Here is a 22467-nt window from a genome sequence, read left to right on the forward strand (position 1 = left end):
CAGCGATCCTCTCTCACCCGTACCCCATACCGTCCCCGGCGCCCTTGCCTCCACCGTCATCCTATCCGTGTCGTTTCGTTTCCTCCCTCTCTCGCGACGACTCTCTCCTCTCCGTACCGTCACCCGCGCGCACTACTCTCGCGCCGGTTTCCTCTCCTCTCTATATTCTATACTCACGGTAGTCACGGCCCTCTATCCTCTTACTCTCCGGGGCTCAACCGGAAGCGCCCGCGAAAGCCCTGCCGCAGCAGCCGCTTTCTCGCGCATGCAATATCCTCGCGAGCGAGCGAGCGAGCGAGTCGAATCGAACCGCATCGAGTATAACGGAGTCGAGTGGCTGTAAAACGGCGGCAGGCAGCTACCGTCGCTCGATGACGTGGATGAGGTCTTCCCACATGCGAGTGTGAGCGATCGGTGAGCGCGTTGCATCGACCGCAGCGCGCGCGACTAATGTGTTCTTCTAATCGCGCCGCACATCGGCCACTATACGACGATGACGATGGTTCGATGATCCGACGGTTGGACGGCTTTGGCGGCTGTAAAACAAAGGGAGGAAGACGCGAGTCGCGTGAAAATTATGCGTGCACCGGGCGACGCGACGTTGACGGTGGAAACCGAAGCAGGAAGCAGCGAGCCTTTCCCGTGTCGCGCTGCGCGCTCGCTGGTGCAACGCTGAGACATATTTGGTATCACTTTTTTGCCGTTTCGTCACCTTGCTGATTGACGGAATTTATCGGCGTGCAGCGCGGCACGTAGGATGGATTTCTCTCATTAGTCAGAATTTATTTTTACCACGATGAAACGGAAAATATTCGCGATAAGCTCAATCGCTCGACGAGAAACAAAGAACGAGCCTTTAATTCCTTGTCACTATGAACGAAAAGTATAGAGTAAGAAAATTACAAAAAAAAATGGAAAAAAATACATCTTCAAAATTCTAAAAACTTCGTTCCAATTGATACTATCACAATTATTCGTTTTACAAACAGTAGGTCAGAAAGAAAAAAAGATTTTTAATTATTTCGCAAGTTATTTGCTAATTTTCGTCGCATTTTTATTACAGTGTAAATTTTTTAATTCTTTACAGAATTTTACAGATGCTTATTAATATCGGGATATTATTAAATTGTATTAAATTTAATTTGTGATATTCCAACTTGTAGAACTGTGTTTCAAGATCAACAAACAAGCGCGTTGTTTGCTTAAATCGGAAATTGTAAAATTTACAAAAATATTATTGTGCACTATTAGGCATCATTTTACCGAATTTAATCTTTCTCGTTCAATTATGCTGTTGGAAAATATGTGTGTTAAATTTAACACATTTGACGAGTCCCAAGCAATTCACTTAAATTTTTTTGTATTAATTTAACCCAAGATAAATGTGTTAGAAAGTAACATAAAAGTTATGTAAAAAATTACACAAAAAATGTAATACTGACACAATCTGTAAGCAAGCTATGTAAGCATTTTTCAGCAAATTAACATTTATGATATGTTAAATTAACACGCACATTTTATTCATTCATTCTTAGAATTTATGTTTTAAAACATATTATTTTAATATTATTTGTTCACTTATTCATGAATCGTATTATTTTGACACTAAGAAATATCGAATATCAATTTGACATAAAATATTTAAATAACTTAATCATATTATGTTAAATTAACACTCGAATTGTTAAAAATTAAACGTAAAATTTTAACAAAGACTTGAGTAGACAGACCATTTGTAACAAATACAAAATGTTTTTTACTTATACATATATGATATTTTTCAAATTTGTTTAAAACATTCGTTCAACCAATAGAGAATCTGAAACCAGATCCTCGCGATCGATCGTCGACGGTTCATCTTAGCTGATCACGTCGTGATAATTACGATATATCGTCTTTTTATCTGATTATTTCATTTCGATGCATTTCGATGCATATCGCTGACTGATAAGCTGAAGTGATCAATCAACGTATTCGCACTTCTGTATTTCGTTATCGAAGTGAGAATTTTACCATTTTTTCGTCTGACATATTTCGTCAGCCTTTACGTCTTTCTTATCGGCGAATATTAATTATCAGTTTCTCGGTAATTTTCTTAATATATTTTATGATTAGTGAGATAGATCAATGTGCATGTTAAACATGTGCATGGTCACGATGACGCGCGCATTACGTTCGTCGACGACACGAATGTAATTACGAAGAAAATTATCACTTTAAACTATCGCGATTTTTAGCAACACTTTTCTTGCAACATTTTTTTCGACTCGGGAAAGACGGAGCTTTATCATACGATAATATTAACAAACGCAAACGGGATGTAGGAGCATGGATAAGAGGTCGAGGCTCGTAAATGCGCTGCCGCGCTGGGAGACGATGATTCTATGTGAATTAGAAGGCTTCCCGCCGTGCCGCGAGGAAAGAAGACAAAGCTGAAAGAGGAGAACAAAGTTTTGCGATAAAGATCGCGCGGCGACTCGTGTCTGCGAACCGGCAAACTTTCGGCATCGAGGGGCGACAATGTTCTTCCGGTGTCGTGCGGCGCTGTCTGGTCGTAAATTGAAACTGCGCGAACAAACACGGGCGCGTAACAGCGGAGGCCGTGTTGGAAATTAATATCGAGTCGAGTTTCGTTGAGATTGCGAGGATGCCGATTCAATTAATCGCGACGTGAAAATACAGACGCGCCCGGCGACGATTGGCTCACAAATAATCGAAGCGCCGACAGTGATATAGACGCGAACGGTAGATTTTACAAAAGGACTTTGAAAAAAAAAAAAGAGCCGTAATTCAAGTGAATAACTCGTAACAAGTCACGTCGTTTTACGTCGCAATATTTTATGCCATTTCGACAATAGCTGCGAAAGTACGTCAGAAAATCACTCTCTATCAGAATTATTGTATTTTATTACATAGGCACGCAGGTTAAATCATGATTGTATGAATTTTTTCATACTGAATATCAATTTGTACAAATTGAATGTTATATGGCTATAATAAATAATATAAAAGTGAACTTATATTTATATCGATAACCGAAATAAGATTCACATTTGCTCATATGTGTCCTTGGATTTTACCGATTTTTAGAAATTATATTATATTATTACTACGGTTGCCATCCCTCTAGTTTTCGGTTGGAGCCTCCAACTTTTTAACCAAATCGTCAGCTCTCCGATGAAAAAAATCTCCGGCTAACCGCTCAAAATTTTTGATATAGCTTTTTAAATCGATTTTCTTTGGAGAAATATCTCAAACAGGAAAGCCAAATCTGATGACTTTTTTAATAAAATGCATTACAAAAAAGTTTCAATTTCGATACTAGTTATTGATCTTCAACAGGCTAATGGAATCTCCATCAATATCCAGTGAAACACAAGTCGAAGATTGGTCGTGTCCGTAACAAAAAGGAATTGAGATGATTATACCTTTCAGATTCAATTTGAACCACCTAACGAATCACAATATGAATTATCCCATTTTACACTGTCAATCAAATCGCACCAAGTGAAATCTCGAGACCTGTGCTGACACTTTTCCTTCTGAAAGCTCTTATTGTTGGTTGTTTTCTATTCTGTCTGCTACATCGTCTCTCTAATAAAAGTAAATATTGTTCGGTATCGTCCCCTAAAAAAAAAGATAGCGAGACATACACGTAACAATCGGTCGAATCTCGGTTAACTTTAACGATTGTTGTGGAAATGGTCCACAAGCGATCTTCGTAGCGTGAACGATCGTGAAGTTCAGGAAAGGAGGGTTAGGGTGATTATTGCAAACACGGGGGGAGCCTATTCCCCGAGCACAGTAAGTCGTTTCTTTCCATGCGCGCATGTGGGTCTGTATAGCGCGGGGTGCGTTCTCCCCCTATAAATCCCCCTATTGTTCGTACGGAGAGCGAAGAGCGGTCAGCTACGCCCCCCCCCTCCCCACCCCTCTCTCCCCTTTATCCTTCTCTCCTCTCTGGGGGCGAAAGGATTGTAATTTTAGAAAGGGGAGGGAGACGAACGCTGGTCCCACCGGTCCGGACCCTTAAAGGGGACAGATCGGGCATCGGCTGCTTGCATTGTGTGCTTGAACTCTACACTACGTCCTAACTGGGTCGACATTTTTCTCCCCCCTCCTCGCTCATCTCCCTCGACCCCTCGTCATCACCCAACGCTTCTCTTCCTACTGCCGATTACGCTCTCTCGAGTCTAGTTCTCGCGCGAGAGTACGAGATCACTGCGGGACAGCTGAGCGCGCCAAGGTCGAGCGAGAACGAGTTTCGAAAGAGCGACCCAGTGACGCCCCGTCCTGATTGCAGCGCAGAACGGCACGTGCGTTATTGCGAAAGAGACTAAGAAAATTTAGGATCAGACATTTTTTATTTTCGAGGTATAATTATTATCGTCGTTAAAGTTTCTAGTTTGAAGACCGTCGAGTGAGTCGATCGAGCTGTGTAGTCAGTTTCTCTCACTGCTGGCGAATTTTCGTGTTTACTATACTATTTTTGAAACAATTATTATACCGAAAAAAAGAAGTTGCTTGTTGACTAACTTCGTGAATAAAACCGCGCGTTTCTAAAATATTCGCTGCAAACGTACGAACGAGAACGAAGGCACTATTATGTTAGAAACATGCATGTCGCGATTGCGCAACGCAACGCGTGGCAGGTGCAATTGCCTCGTCACTCGAAGCAGACGAACTTCCACGAACTGTGCGCTTCCACGAAGCGATGCTTCCGCGAAACCGCGGTTTTATCATTTAACTGCAGCGACACCGTGCACGGAAAAATTATAACGCGATGCGTCGCGCGTCGTCACACTGTCTCCCCGGAAACGGAACAGAGCGAAACGCGGACACGCGATCCGACCGAAAGAGTCCGACGATGACGCGATGGTCCTTTTTTCGTGAGACGCAAACCCATGAGGGGTTTCGCGAAGCACCGTAAACGCGGGAGTGTACACGACCGGCTCTCAAACCGCAGCGAATAACCGACACCACCGACCATCAATGACGAAATTCCTGCGTGAGTCCGGAGTCATCTGGATCCGGAATCCGCGTCCATGAGATTCCATGGAGAATTCTCTCACGCCGCAACTCGCAAAATACCGGAAATGTACTAAGCACATTTCAGAAGGATAATAAAGGATAGCATTATAATGTATAGCAAACTAAATTAATAGAGAAAAAAATTGTTTCGTTGTTATATTGTATGTGAAATAATTAAATAAATTATTATACATCACTCATTTATTACATTGTAAAAGGCGAAAATATAAAGGAATAAAAAAAGAACGTACTTTAAACGAATTAACAAAAATAAGCCTACTTTCGGTTCTTAGTGTTTAAATATTTTATAGCGTGAATGTATATACGTACTTAACTTCGCAAACCGCGCACTAAAATCTTGAAATGCAACCATGAACAGAATCAGAGTAGTAATATCATATATTAAATTAACGAACGATTTAATAATTTTTAATGCTGATAAGTATATCTCTAAAAAGATATTAATAATTTAATACTAACCTAAGCATCTTAAGATAGTTGTAAATAATAAATACTCGATTTATTCTATTCCTCTTAAAAAAAAACAAAAGACTTTATTTCTTTATAGTCAGTTATAATATCAAAATTGCATTTAAAAATTAATACTACAAAATTTTAATGATTAAAAATATACAAACTTATTTTCGGGAAAATTGTTTTTTTAGTTGTGTATGGTGTAGCAAATGAAGAAAATGAAATAAATTAATATTTCATACATAATTAATATATAAAATATCAATTGAGATAATAAGTAATGTAAGGAAGCATACGAATGAATTTAACTTTAAAAAATTAACTTTAAAATCTGAAAGATATGAAGAGATTGATTTTCTTGAAGTCAATCTAGTCGCGTGAAAGAATGACAGGCGTTTACAGTTGCAAACTGAGGTTGCACATGAGGTAAGCCTCAGCCAGAGCGCTCTAACATTAAATTTACGGGCGTCTCGTTTTACAAGGTGGCTCGATATCGGATACGCCGCGAGTGACGCAAGGATTATGAGCTTTCTCAAGCCCCGACACGCTTTCGGCCTATAAAAGCGGGATGACTAATTTCGGTGTCTAGAGATTGTGTGCAGGTGTTGTCAGGATCGATTCAACGAGCGGTGTGTCTCGGTTTAACGCGAAGCACCATCTTGCACGAACACGTTCCGCCTTCGCGTGTAATACGTCGCACGCGTGTGCATATCGCGTAATAGTTTACCGATAATTGCGAACCACGAGCATGGAATATTACGGCTCGTAGTTCTCTCTCTCTCTCTCTCTCTCGTATACGTTTTGATTTATAATTTCGAAACTGCCATCATCACGTCCGCATAATATTCATCTTGATTATATTGTACAATATTTTGTACAATATTAAGAAAATTCTTGTAGTATCTAAACATTATCTAATCGATTCAACTTTCGTCGGTACGAATTTTAACTCTTCCTCAATAAGGATCTTCGAGAAATACAACAAATTTTTTTATCGTTCCGGATCATATAAAAATCTGAAAAAATCTGACACACTTTTCAAAATTTTAACAAGTTTTTACCACCAGTTACAAAAAAAAATACTAAATTTTAATTTTATATGAATAATGTCAACTAAACATTTATCTACAAAGTAAATATTTATTCAATAAAAAAAAATGCTAGTCAAATGAAATTAATGGTTCTTATACCAAATAAATATATCTTTATACAATATTTAGTAAATATTTAGTAGGAACTATTTAAAAAAAAGATTTATTAAAATTTAGTATATTTTTTCAGTAAAAACCGAATTGCATTTTATTTATTTTTCATAAATTTAAATTTATTTACCAAAATTTATAATATCAATGATGCTTTTAAAGATCCCAGTTGTCGATGGAGGACATCTTGAACACTTGAACCAAGTGATTTTAATAAATCACAATAGATATGTATTAGAATAAGTATATATATTCCGTCTTTGCGTATGAATATTTGAAGACGTTGAGTACACGCATTCTTGTAGCCAGATATTTCGTTGCCGTTTCAGGCCGGTTCTCGCAAAAGAACACGAAATTCAATGACCTCTTCAAGAGACTCTTACGCTCCCAAGTGCGCTGACGCAATCGCTGACGAAACAACAGCTGGACTTGCCTTCGAGTACCCTTCTTCGTACTGCGAATAGCGAGTGTCACCACGCAAAAGGATCTACAACTCATGTTTCGCAAGACAAGCGACGTAAAGCCGGACTTCTCGCGAATCTGCCGTTTAAACAGCACGGGGATTAAAATCGAAGATTCGATGGCAGGCAATGTGTGCGAAAAAAAAATATATATAATCCATCCATTCACGATTCGCATGGCAATGAGACTCGTCTACATTGAGGCACGAGATACATTTGCGTAGAATTCTCGCGTTCGTTTCACGATTCATGGCGACGATTGGCATGAGACACATTTTCGCTGGCGTCATCGGGATTAACATGGGTTTCAATCCCTGCCAAAAAGTTTCCGCTTTCGCGAGCCCACCCTCGTTTCGAAAACTCGATAGAAATTCCATCCCCTTGTGCCCGAGCTTCGCGGCCGCCCCGGATGTTCCCTTACGAATTTCCGTGCGACGGGACGTCTCGTGACGACCGGGAGGATGACTACGGCGACAGGCGCGCGCGATTCATGAATATTCACAACGGCGCTCTGGAAAGTGGCGAGAACCGGAGATCGGAGAGAGAGGAGTGCAGTAACAGTTTCTTCACTAAACCCGGATGGATATCCATTCGTTCATTCAATGTGCGAGACGCAACAACCGCCGAGTTTGAAGGATTGGAAATATTCGAACGGTCATATCGTCCGAATAATTCTGTAACAAGATTGAATACGAAACTTCTCCGATTAGAGATATTTGAATACCTTGAATATTTGAAACTGCAAACATCCAATAAATGTTTGAAGAATTCGAAAAATGCTTCGCATTATTTGACGGAACAAAAATGGCGGAAGAAGGAAGGGGGGAGGAAAAAAGGAGGACAAAGGAGAAAGTGAAAAATATCTCGATGGCGCATTTTCCTTCTTCTTTTTTCTCCTCTTTTGTTGCCTTCCTTTTGTCATTCACTCTCTCGCTTTCTCCGTGTCCAACGCACGGCGCAAATTGGCGTTAATCGCGTTAGGGTGAGGCACCCTGCCAACCCCGTGTACGCGCGCGCGCGCGAACAGAGTAATTCCACTCCTACGCGACTAGAAAGCCCGGAAAGGAGCAGCCGGAAGCGTACGTTCGTACCCGGGGAGTTTCTTCGGTCGCCGCAACCGCTTAACCCTTCACCGTCACGCTACTCGCGTCACATCATGGCGTTTTACACCCTAAATTCAACGAAACTACAGGGATAAGTTTAAAATCATAATGTGACCCAAAATTTGAAGGTAATTACGAAAAACCGAAAAGTTTAAATTTTATAAAGAGTTCTTTTGTACTCTCTAAATCTGAAACAGTGGATAATAATCACTGATATCAGGAAGCCACTGGATAAACAGTAAATTTACGGTGAAATTCAATTAAAAAATCAATGAAATGTAGGATTCCAAACCTTGCTTTAGTTTACATTCAATATACAGGGTGTATATAAAGTACGCTAAAAGATTTTAAAGAGCGATTCCTCACACAAATTCAAGACGAAAACTTCATATGATCGAAACAGCTTAGTGTCAAAGATGTGAAGATTGAAGGAAAAATTTTGTTTTTTCTAAATTCGAAAATCACTCAAATTATTTTGATGAAACTTTGTATATGTTTTTTATCAAAATAACTTAAATGGTTTTTGAAATGGGAAACAAAGAAATTTTTTGCCATCCTGTATCTAAAATTAAGCTGTTTTCGGACATATATATTAAGTTTTCGTTTCGAATTTGTGTGAGGAATCACCCCTTAACATCTTTTAACGTACTTACAATTAGTGTACACCCTGTATTGAAACCTGTGCAAATATTGGTATTTGAATTATAATACTCAAACTTCCTTTTTTTTTATTGAATTTCACTGATTACTCCATAGGATATTACTCGGAGCTGATATTAATGATCTATTGATTCAAATTTAAAGAGCTTAATTTAATTTAATTTTCGTTTAAATAAATATTGTTTGATATACAAAAATATTCTGTTTGCTGGATTTAATAAGAGTTACATCGCGTAATCTTTTTTCATGAATAAATTTAATTATCATTCACGCGTTCAACTATGTGCATAATCGTATTCTAAAAATAATTTAATTAAGCTCGTTAAGTGAATATTCATAAAGGATTGAGCAAAAAATCGAAATTCCTGCCTTGCTTGTGGAATGAACGTCTCTTCAGCAATAAAGCGATAAAATAGTATTATAAGAGAACACATAAGCTAAGCTACATCGATAAGATTTTCAATTTCATTAAGATCAAAAAGTACTTGAGAGAGAACTCCCTGCAAGATTATCTCGTCAGCAATCAACTTATCGATGATATACTCCGATAAGAATTTTTATTCTCCTCACGAAAGAATTCTCTCACGCTATTAATCCGAAATGTATCAAGAATTAAAATAAAAAAAAATTATCGAAACTTATTATCGTGTGCTTATAACAAAGCCTAGATATTAAATGCAAATCATGCAAACGTTAAATAACACGAAAGCTACATAATTGTTGCGTGTAGTTGTGATGTGATTACACAACAACGATTAAGTATTATTTCACGCCGTATCGAACGATCGAAACATTAGTTTACACTACGCGTTACATTCAATTATTACATCAGACAGTGACTAGTGTAAAACTAAACAAATCAAGGATCGATCGCCGATCGTGTGCGTTTACTCGGTATTACAAGAAATCACTTCATAGCATTTAATGTCTTCCGACTGCGAATGCAAAATTAGTAGAAGGGAGACACAAGGTAATACCATGCCGAGCAATTACCGTATCGTTACCGATATCTTGATCGTAGAATTATGTCAAGGAACGCGACGCTGGAGCACTTCTTTTCCTCCATTACTCGCTCTCATTGTCTCCGAAAGCGATAATAGTCGTTCTTCCTGTCTTCATCTCGAATTTTTTGTTTTTCCTCTCCTCTTCTCACCCTTTCCTTCCCCTATCCCTTTTCCTTCCTTTTCTCCCTTTTTTTGCGGCCAAGTCAGCCGCGCAAGATATTAAACGCTTTTTAAACTCTTTTTCTCTCGTTATGAAATTCTAAATTGCCACTGTCTCTCGGCAAAGGTGGAAGGGCAGACAGACTGAAGGAGGCGAAGGTGAAGTAAGGAAGGACGAAGGAAGGAACGCAAAATGCACGCCGCGCGGCTACGTGCCAGGACCGCGAGAACGTTAATGCACATTTTATTACGCGCCTCTTAAATAGCGCTTTTACCGCGGCGCACGACGCTCGGTAAAAGGCCAAACTCATCTGGAATTCGAGGCGACATTACCGGAAAATAATGACCTCCGGGGTGAAAGCGATAACCCAGATCGTCCTGTTTGCGACCGACGCACGAATCTAATACGCGACATCATGCTTCGGATTCATTCATCGATAGCGCAATCTGCATTTCCCGGATTTCTTTTTTTAGAACGGAAAACGTCGATACCTTGGAACTAGAATAATCGATAGCGTGAATAAGGATAAGAAATAAAGTGTGACTACGATCACGCGACGAACAAAGGATGTTCGGCCTTCCTACTCGCGAACTGTACATAATGACATCGAGATCGTTTTAAGTTTCGACGTATTTCACAAAACTTATACAACTGTATAAGAACGAAATTTCATAGTTGCAAAGTATTTTGTTAATCGATATTAATCAAAGTGAAGAATATTCTTTACATTTGTTATATTCTCAATGTATCTTACTTCAGCATATAATAATTTCAATAAAAGCGAAATTAAGATTTGCTTTGATTTCCAATCAAAGAGAACAGAAAACTCGATATATGCGTTCATTACATTACAAAATATGAATCGTTTGCGCATCAATATCTATCGGTTCGCATTGGCTTCTTTCTTTCTTTCTTTCCTCTTTTCCGTAAAAAAGTTTTAATACCGCAACGTATTTCTCTTTCTTCTATAAATCTCTTTGGCCGTTTTCCAATGATCAGTCAAGTATCTCGTATTTATCTGAATATCCGAAAAGTCAAAGTCAACTCTTGGCCTCAGGTCAAGCGATGCGTAACGCTGATGAATGATACACACAGACTGCTTCACACTTCGTATCGCATCACAGCTTCTTTTCTTGCGGCCCCCTCAATTCCGTCGATGATACGTTATTGTTTCATATGACGGCAAGGCCGCGATGGCTAACAGCGAAACGAGAACCGGCATTCGTTCCAAGTGCTCTTTGCTCCCGCGAATATTTACACTATTGTCGGCATGTACATGTAATACATGTGCAAATATCGATATGCAATGACGTCAATATAGGGAGCCGCTATTGCAACGGCAATGACGATACCGTCATACAAGAAGGAACCTCCGTTAATTATCCAATTCGTGAACAAAAGAAAATATAATTTGTGTTGCGCGAACGCGAGTGAGCGTTCGCGTATCGATCGTATTTCTTTAACCAAAGGTTCAAGATAAACCTGGATTTTTACGAGGAAAAGTTATCAACATAAAAGTAAAGTTACTTATAATTAATTATGATTATTTATGAAAAATTACAAAAATCTAAAGTTCCACGCGAAAATCCAAATTAAATGGATCAAAAATGGCACAGCCACAGTTCTAACATTAACAACTCCTGAGAGAGAGAGAAATAGATAAAAAAAAATTGAACAGAATGAGAAAGAGAAAGAAATAGTAAAAATGTATATCTTTTTCACTCGCCGATTTTTATTAAAAGTATTACTCTGCATACAAAACTGCGGCTCATGTCTAGACTCTTATTAGAGGGTCTCTGGGTCGCATTTAGAACGCGAAACAAAGAAGCAAACTTGAGCCATAGATTGCTCCCGCTTTCGGTTTACGTATTATGTAATTGAAGTTCATTGCCTCCGATATGCTGCTCTCACGAGGAGATCTCGTGTACTCTCGCATCTACGCCTCGAATGCAGGAGATTGGTAGATTGAGAAATTATGGATTTGGATAACTCTCAAAAATTATATTGATGAAAAGAGAAAGAGAGAGAGAGAGAAGAGAGGAAAATCCATAAGATTTTCTGACGAAAGCCAGAAACGTTTGCCAGAATTTTGGCATAACGCGAATAAGAGCTAGCGAAAGCGGAGGTGGCTTCGAGCGATCGATGCTAAACACGCGGAACAAAGGGAACTTTAAAGAGAGACAAAGAGAGATGAAAAGAGAGATAGAGAGCGGATAGGATTTATGTGAACGCGAGTTTTAAAGCGGAGAGCGCAATCAGTGCGAATCGTTGGAGATGTAACTGAAAAGTGCATATGGTGTGCATGCTCTGTTGTTTATTGCGCTTTCCGCACATAAAATCCTCTGAATTTAAAAAAAGCAATCTTGCTCGGTCTCATTAGCTTTCATGTTTCTGTTTCCTGATTTTATTAAAAAAGTTCTTCCTCCATTTTCCTCTTTTCTACAAATTTCCCAGTTTTTCCAGAGGAATTTTCCATTGTCTGTAATATACATTTTGATGACTAAAGAAAAAATGAATTGTCATTCTTCTAATACGAAACTAGTCAATTCTCAACGAAAAAGTTTAAATGAAATATGTTCTCATCCTTTTTTTTTCCGTCAAATATGGTAATCCTGTACTACTCTTATCTATTCGTCATTGTGCTATTGATTGCTGAAGTCGTTAGTGCGATCGGTCGCCGGTTTCCGGTCGTCCGGGGGTCGATCGGGCGTACGAAACGCCGAGTTGGAAAAATCGCCTCGACGGTGCGCGCGAATAAAATATCGCTTGATTGATGAAACATCGATTTTTCAAAAGGCGTCAGCAGTAGCGACTGTCCAAATATCCGCGCAGCCCAATATCTCCATCGGGGTACATACAAGAGTAAAGTAGTAAATGGGGAACGCGAGGGTTGCGGTGGAAACACGAAGGGTGGAGACCGACGATGGGGATTCGCATTAAAACAAGGCGGTCTTCGTATCGATTGGAGAGAAGCGTGCCTCTAGGACAAAGAGGACGAAAGGCCGCGTGCGCCACAGTGCCACACAAAGGACTTGTATCCTGCCACGGATATTTCATCCCTGTCTTCGCCTCTACTCCTTTGCCTTTCCCAGCACCTCTCCCGAAATTATTCCATTTCGATGAGATTTCCATTCCTTGGAGAGACGACCACCAACGAGACTTTTCTCTAAAACTTCTCGAATAGCTGAGATTAGTAAAAATTTCTTGAAATCCAACAAGAAAGAAACTTATATAACGTACACAAAATGTTACACAAATTGTACATTGCAAAAATTCGTAGGAAGAGAGATTTAATTAAATTTCAAGAGAACAGAACAAAGAAACCGCTAATGAAAACTTTAATCCTATCTTTACACGGCTACAATTTTTGTATTTATTTTTAGATGTCTTTGTTTTCAACGTTTATGGAAATTTTCGAAGATAAACGTCGCAAATGTTAAAGTGTTCAGTATTGTGCGCGTCTCTACGATTCACTTACGGCATTTAAGATTAGTCATGAGACAGGTTCTTCGTGATAACTAAATGACTCATTAACAGTGATGAATCATCACGAGTCGTATCTACTTATTTGACGTCTAATCCATTTCTTATCAGTCGCTTGACCCAAATCCACGAAAGCGCCACGATTCTATTCCATTTATCGATGCGAATCGGAACACCTGAGAAATGCTCACAAAACACGTCATCTTTTTTTACGAAGGACTGATTGAAGAGAAGAAAAAAAAAAAAGAAAAATATGACCCTATGTAGGGAAAACGTCACGGCTCACTTGGGGATGCGATCGGTATGTCATCCACATTCGATTAATGATCCCAATGCGGTCGACGACAACGAAAAGCGACAGTGTAACTTCCTGAACAAAGGAAAAGGGAAACGCAAGAGTTCAACAGTACTACTACTCATCACCACCACCACTACTCTAAGAAGGATGTATTCCCCCAAGAGGCCTCGGCACGTGGTCGAATTTTGTGCAGCAAACAATAACCTTTGTTCCTTTGAGAGCTTCTTAAAGCTGAAGGAATAGCATCCTTATCCTCGAGACAAAGGACAGACATGTCGTTGCAGTCGCGGATAATCGATAAAATCGCGGGAAAATTTATATTCGCAGTTGTTTGCCAACTTCGAATTAAACTTATCGTACACATTGCAGTGATTTTGTTAAATAACCATGAACACAAAATGGCTCTTCCGTGACGCAATCATTTAAGCGATAATATCAAAATGGTAAAATAAAAATTACCGAGTAACTGTGAAGCAGGGTGTTCGCGTTAAAGAGACACAATCGGGACGTTATGTAAAATTAATTCACCGAAAAAGAGGTCGGATGTCCCATGGCATTATTTTAATCGGAGGTAATATTCTCATGGAGAACGTTTCTATCGTGGAAAGAGCGAGGTTCCTTTACTTAGAGTCAATTTTCTTCCGTGGCGGCGCCACCATTTTAACGAGCGACTCGGCGAATAATGCAAAGTACACACTGAAATATTCCCCCCTCTTTCTTCCTTCTGTTGTCTTTACTCCCGCTCTTATATCTCTTTCGCGGATTCGTTTCTTCGTTTCGCGGAGATTTTTGCAAACGAGGCGATACGGGGATTTAATGGTCAGGGTGAAAATTGATTTCACTCGAGTGGCCGAGACGACGCTCGCGTGTGTTTCATTGCTTCGGGCGAATGACATAAGGGCCAGAAACCGGGATAGAAACCGGGTGCCCGACTAAAACCCCCGAAAATAGCCTGCTGTTGGACAAATGGCACAAGCGAGAGCGAGAGCGAGAGCGGGAATGTCTCACCGCTAAAATCTTTGCCGTCACGAAACGAGGTCAACCCGAATATCGTCGTCGCCTCGACGACGACGTTCTTCAAAGACTATTCGTTTCTCTAACGAGAAACGTCGAGATTTCATTAAGTATCTCGATTGGACCGCTCGACACCGCGGCATTTCATCTCACAGTTTTCATTAACTCTTAACAAAAGTATGTGAAACTTCCTCTCAGTTGTACGTTAGAAAATAAAGTTTAAAATTATTAATTTCAATAATGGAATAATTTTTCTCCTGTTCCTTTATGTCCTTGATGTCTTAATGAAAGTAATTAATACTATAATTTGTACAATAAAATAATAAAAATTAATTGGACTTTAAAAATATTTAAACAAGTAAATATTTTATGCGGCATTGCGTTTATAATTATATTTTTTTAATCTTGGATCGCTTGGATGGCTTAAATTGAACTGAAACGTCCAAACATCTTGTTAATTTATGTAAGAAGGAACAAAAATAGACTGAAAAAAATTTGTAATAAATCATTTATTTGAATAAGGCAATTAAATATTTGTTCAATATACTACAGATATATTCATTTAGTACAAAAAATAATTTGATTTAACAATCATTTCTTTTTATTAAGAAACATTTATTTACTGTAAGTAAATGTTTGGTTGGCATTATTAAAATAAATATTTATTTAAATTTAGAATATTCTTTTTCAGTGTATAATCTAATTTTTAATTCATGAATTACTACGTAGAATTTTTCTCTCACTCGTCCATATTAAATATTTATTTATTGCTAATAATTTGTAATTATTTGTATTAGGTGTTGGAATTAATTCGTAGCGTTTTACAAGTGATGGGAAGTACTTTCATTAATGTATTTTTTAATGCTCATGTGAAATAAATAACATTCTTTCATTAAAAAACGCTACGAATTAATTCCAACACCTAATAATTATATACAAAAAATATAGGTTTATTCTATCTATATGTAATCTATATATATTCTCTGTTTTTTTTGTATAAAATAATTTATCTCTGATGAAAAATTTATTAAAATATGAGAAAAGATATGTAAATATGCATCCTCGATCATACAATTATAAAATATTGAAATGACGCCACGCTATCTAATAAATTTGTAACATAATTTCCGGTTGTTCGCCTAAGCTGTCAGATATGCGCGGAGGCAAGAAGAAAATGAAAACGTTATAAAGTCGGTGCACTCTGTTACGAATGTGCGCGCTTGGGGATCAATCTCGGTGATGTCGCGGCTTTCCGGCCCCAGAGGAGCAGCATCGTAAATGCGATACACGCCTACCGACGTTACACAGAGACAAGAGATAAAAAAGAGCAAGAGAGAGAAAGAAAAGGATCGTTCTTCTTGAAATAGTCATGGATCGCAGAAGTCGGTTTCTCACGCAGCACCACATATCTGCGAACGCGGTGCGCATAAGAATGCAAAATTTCTTTCTCGCGAAGAAGTGACCTTCGCTTTTTTCACTTTACGACCTTGTCACATGGGATTCAATTCGCCAAATTCGCGTCGTCTTGTCGACCTCGTAAAAATCTATACATTTTGACAAAATCTTTTTGTCGACAAATACATAGTATGTTCGTTGCTTTAATTAGTTTAAGCTGAATTAAAATCATCGTTCCTAAACGTATTTTTAAAACGTTGATTTTCTTAAACAGCTCATGTACAAGTACATTATAATTTTAAAAAATGTTTTAAAAGTGCATAATGAGAATTCTTTATGTGAGATACGAAGTACGTAAAATATGGAGAATCATAAAATTCTGTGTTGTGTTGCGAGTAGACTCATGTGAATCCGAATTATCTTAAAACATGGCAGTGATTCGCATAAAAATGAACGATTACATTCTTCCCATGTAAATCCAGTCAAATTATTTTCAGACGACAAGATACGATGTTCGTAAACCAGCAGAATGTTTTATCTTCTGCTGAATAATCCTTTTACTCTCATGAGAATAGGCAGCGAGTTGACTTTTCAATGTTAGTCTAAACTAAGCCAAACAAAGAATTACGTGTACATATTTCGTAAAACAAATGTAGAAGTAATAAAATATTTTTACAAGTAAAAATTTTACGACATAAAATTATTATGCTTTAGATTATAAAGATACGTTTATTACTTGTAGCATGACAACGTTATTCTCATAATTTAAGACTATTCTCGTAACTGAATCGAGTTTTAGATCTACAAGCTCGGGGAGGCTTCGCGAGAACAACGAACGACCAAGCCGTAGAGAACTCGGCGAGCACCAAAGTTTCGCCATTTCTCCGCAGAAAATTGCGAATATAAGGGCTCAAGACGAAAGTTGTCGGTCTACCCACTCCTGATTTTGCAAGGCTGCTTTTTCGCGGCCGGACGGACGCAAGGATGTTTTTGTGACGCTCGTAAAATTCAAAATACAGGGACACGTTTAAACGGTATCGACTCCGTTACGTCGCTGCGTCCCATCCGGAAAACGACAGAAATCCTCGAGATTTGCTTCGAATCTCGGTGAATAAATGGATGAAAAGAAATTTTTCCATTAATCACGACAAATCCACGATGTTTGCATCTCGATTTTAAGTGAATTCTAAAGCTTGGATTATTCGGCATGAGACTAAGTAATGCAAAATTTTACAAGCATAAAAATTCACAAATGTAAGAAAAATGAAAAGAAAGAATGAAAGCCAGAAATGGTGGCACGGAAGAATATAAAAACGTTACGATCTGCGGAGATGAAGAAAAGAAATCCTCAGGATTGTATCAATTTCGTTTTCTCGATCTATTTCGCAGAATTAAAACTCATCACTCGAACGCTGCTTATATATATATATATATAGAGCTAACTATATAATTGGGTAAATTTTTTACAGTAAAAGCAACAACAACTCTTCGTAAAAGAAGTCAATAAAACAGTTTTTTATTACAGATTCCAGAAAACAGATAGGTATTTCTTAATTTTCGACAGGGCCAGTTAAAACTGTAAAAAGAGCCAATCATACCAACGATTTGCGTAAGCTTGGCTTAGCAATTAGCTCGGACTGGCTGCCTGTAATGCCGGGCCTGGATCTTGCTGCCCCGGAATCGATACTCGGAAACGCTCTGGATATGTTCTTAGGAAAGGCAAAGTCCCTACGGCTTGGGACGATTTTACGACCAGAGCACTGCGGGAGCATTTCGGAAAGGGATCATCCTCCCTTCTTCAAGCCACTCATAACATCTCCCCTTCTGTCTCTACTCCTGTGTATGTAACTATCGTCTCTCTCGGTTTTACGAGCGCGCCAAATTTTACAAACGACCGGGGGGGATTATCGTGATTTTCCTCGGACGTCTGGTGTTGGCCCCGCCGATGATCGCGTCGTCCCAGGCAATGAAATAGAATAGAAAGAGAAGCGAGAGGAAACAGGAGGTAGAGGTGCGGTTCAGCGAGAGACAAAGTTGCCGAAGGATGCTTTTAAAAATTTTACGAGCAGCGCATCTCCGAGAGAAAAAGGAAAGAAGAGTCACACGAGGGGCAGGAAAGGAAGGCAAAGAGGACCTCAGTTAAATCTGAGCTTGCTTGGGAACAACGCTACTTTGTAGCCACGGAGAAGAATGGGAAGAAGATTGTACCGTGTCCGAAAGAATGACGAGCGGTCTGAGACGGACCAGGAGTCATTTTCGACTCGTCCTCTCTAAGAATAGATGATTAAATGACGCCGCGTTGTAGTCTAACGTGCAATTTAGAGGAGGTTTCATTATGGTGCGTTTAAAAACGAGAGAGAGCCTTGTATAGTGCAACCTATCCAGTGCTGAAGAATTTCGTAAGCACAGGGAATATTTGCGAAAGATTTGAAACCAAAACTGATACTAAAATAAATCTTATTTATAAATTATGTATTGTATATATATATATATATATTATACACACACACACACACACACACACACACACACACACACACACACACACACACACACATACATAAGTATATACATGGCATATAAACTTATATATAGGATTTTATCCTGAATCGTGAAATACAAACCGTTGAAAATGAGTTCAAATAAAAAGGCAGATAAAAATAAAATGAGAAAAGTAAACATTGAATTAAATTAGCTGAATTGAAATTGCAGCGCTTTTACGAGAATATCTTCCTTTCCGCAAACTCTTTTTCTTGGTTCCACCTTCAGAGAGATCCCTTTCATCCCATTTTTTCCCACCCACACCCCTCACGTTACCTCACACCCGGGCTATTGTTACCGTTTTTACTGAGCCCGTTTCTTCCCTACAAGCCATCTGCATGCATCGTTGCTTTATCAAAGGATCGTTTCGACGGCGACGACGATGATGGCAACGGCGACGACTCTGACGTTGGAAGGAAAAACCTGCGTCGCTCCTCTCTGGCCTGGGTATGGATTTTCCTTATATTTTCCGTATTGACTCGCCGGAGAAAGGCGCTCTTGCTAAGTCTCGCGAGTAGAAGGAAAAAAGAGAACAGAAGGAGCAAGCAGAGAAGATGTATCCGCGACGAGGGAAGATCTCACCCTTCTCCCAACCTCGTAAAACATACCGGTGAAATAAAACGACCTTGCGCTGACGTCGTGTATGATTTAGGTGCAATATAATTCTTTCTCCCAGTTCGACGACTTCGTTCTCCTATGATTTCTCCTCGGCGTTTCTTAACCCCTACGTTCTCCACCCCTTTTCCCTCCCTCCGACGATTCATACTCCATCTCTGCGTCGACATACGAACGATGGGTGAACCTGCTGTAGGCTCGAAGAACGTACGGTGAGTTCCCGAGGAGGAAGCGAAAGAAAGAGAAGGAAAAGAGAAGTGGGTGGCGGAGATTCACGACGGAAACTTTTTCTTCCGTCGGTTTTGTGGGGAAAACACGGTAACCCAGTGACACGCAAGGAAGGAAGTGCGTTATTTAAAGAGGCCCGGGATATTTCCAAGTTCTCGCTGTCATTCTTAGTCTCTTTTCAACACTCTTTCGCTCGCGCGATCGCGACACGAACACGACACACTTTACAAGAAGCAATGAATCTCCTTTTCTGATCTAATTGCTTATTCATGGTTGTTCCTTGAAGAAAAATATGTAATGTGTAACACATTATTACGTATCTTTAAACGAAGAATTTTTAATCTTTACAACTTGTATATCACAATCTGTTCTCTTTAAATAAAAACTGCGTCTATTTGAATTATGAACTTTCTCCGGTTTTGTTCTGAACGATTAAATTGTAATATTATGATATCATATAATTGAAACGTGTCTCTTCGAATTTTATTACAAAAAAGCTATCGGTCGTTAATTCGTGAGTATTTACAGAGAATTCGCATAACAAGTTAACTAAAATTTGATATACCGAGGAAACTCATTCTATTAACCCGCGCTATAAACCGCCATTGTAAAAGGCGTCTGACATTATCGAGCTAGAAAGGCGACGCAATATCCTTCAGACAGTTCTCAGTAATAAAAAAAAAGAAAGAATGAAAAGAGAAAGAGAGGGAGTTTCAACTGATCGAGTTTTGCTCATCGGTAATACCGCGCGATCCTTTTTGCGTTTATTGCTGCGAGATTACGTCACGTAACTATAAATGTCCACTGTCTCAACACAGGAAGTCGTAAAATTTCTCATTTCCGGTGAAAAACCCAATATGTACATATACCTACGTACGTACAAACTCTTTCATTTGTTTGTATGTATTCTTCATTTCTTTGCCAATTCGGAAAACCTTTTTCCTTTTTTTTAACGCATTGAGCATAAATTTCTATACATATGCAACATCGAATCTGTTTTCTTTCCAATTCTTCATATTTCTTTCTCTCTCTTCAGAATTAATCATTATCTACGTTTATTACAAAGAAGGAAATAATATTTATTATATTATGTATATTTAAATATTCGTTTTATTTACTAGATTTTCTTTTCATTAATGATTCAACTTTATACTTATTAGCGATATGAGAAAGGAACGGCAATAAAAGTCGCTAGTTTTTCTTGTCCTTGCAATAAAGTATTCATGTAATAAGTCCGCGAAAGATGGAAAATAAATAAGCGCTATTTTCATATATTTTCTGATGACGCCATTGCATTATGTGGAATAATAAATCGCACTCATTTGCGTTGTGACTATACATATATGTATGCGTGCTAATCTATCGTAGTATAACGAGCATGTTTGCAGGTCGTCCCGTATCAGATTATAACTGCAACAGCAAATTTCATGACTAATATAGCAGTAGTGACGTCAATTGTAATCTGCGAAACAAATAGATATAATTGAATCGACAATAAAACGAATAAATTTTTCCAAGTATAGTATAAGATATTTTGCTACTGAATATCGCATTGAATTTTATTTGAAAGAAATAAATATCTTTATAAGAAGAGAAGATATATTCCATAAAAAAAAAAGAAAATTATATATTTCATATCACATACATATTTTAAATATGTGTACATTTAATTTCTATATTCCGATAACTCTTCGAAGTTGCTTATACAGCACAGACAGCAATTATTTTCATTCGTTATTACATATATCGCAACAAACGTATTCCTCTCTTCTGGACTTTTTATTTTTCAATCGATCGTCCATGCGCGCGGCAAATGCAAATGCGAAACGCATGGCAAAGGTCCCGCAACCCTTTACGACTGCGGTAACATTACGCTATTATTAATCGAGTCGCGGCGACAAGTAATTTACATCTCTACGGGGGTCATAAAGCTTTATTAAGAATTACGACGAGACGCGATGGTGGATCGTGGTTAGCGAAGACGTGTGCATAAGCATCGGCCGTATAGTCGACTTTCCTTTGTACTTTCTATAGGGTGTCCTTGATGGTTTTTTAATATGATTTCTTTCATTAATTCTGACAATGAGTAGATTCTTTTCTTCAAAATCTTGCTATGTCTTCAAGTTTTAAGCGATTAAAAATTTGAATATATTTTCGTGACTCGGATTTTCGCAAGCAAATAACGAATGCTTTATCCTTCGTTTACTTTTAGTTAGAATTTATTCCAATAAAATTTTTAATTCAAGTATCGATTATAAAGGTTGAAAAGCAAATGTTAGAGAAGATACCATCAGTTCGATAAAAGTTCTCGCTATAAAAAATTCAACTTCTCCCATCGTTAAACCTTTTGATATACTTATAGAACGGGAATCAGCCTACACATCACGTATAATTTTCTCATCACGTATGCATTTTTAATCCTCCGTCGGCAACATGTAATTTTGCAACCTAACTCTTTCAGCTTCAATGCATGTTCCTCATTGTAAAAATCTGAAAAAAATTCTTGTACACTTGTGAAAGCAATGAGTTTTACTATTATAAAAATCGGATATAAAAAATATTGAACCTCACATTTTATCCACCAGTTTATCCTAAAATTCGCAATACAAAAATCAATTATGCCTCCAAAAATCCCCATTACTGGCATAGAGTTAATCCCGAATACACAATAGATGTAGTAAATCTTAAACCGTAAAAAATCAATCAATCATAGTCGATTATTCTTTTCATATTCGACCGTGATTGATCAATATCTTACGACTTAAAGCTTACTACAGTTATTATGTTTCGGGACTTAA

At 38.4% G+C, this 22467-nt stretch overlaps 1 protein-coding gene and 1 long non-coding RNA gene across 2 annotated transcripts in view; one reads left to right on the top strand and one right to left on the bottom strand.

Annotated features, from left to right (window-relative positions):
* The window catches only part of LOC105145995 (growth factor receptor-bound protein 14), a 322967-nt gene that overhangs the window by 78529 nt on the left and 221971 nt on the right, over window positions 1-22467 (bottom strand). The gene's annotated exons all lie outside the window — the stretch shown is intronic.
* LOC147910954 (uncharacterized) lies at window positions 341-21292 on the top strand. The gene is made up of 2 exons (XR_015546360.1): window positions 341-4374; window positions 7037-21292. It is a non-coding gene; the product is annotated as an uncharacterized LOC147910954 (long non-coding RNA).

The sequence above is a fragment of the Acromyrmex echinatior genome, chromosome 1, assembly GCF_024713525.1.
Source record: "Acromyrmex echinatior isolate Ae372 chromosome 1, ASM2471352v2, whole genome shotgun sequence".
Classification (NCBI taxonomy): domain Eukaryota; kingdom Metazoa; phylum Arthropoda; class Insecta; order Hymenoptera; family Formicidae; genus Acromyrmex; species Acromyrmex echinatior.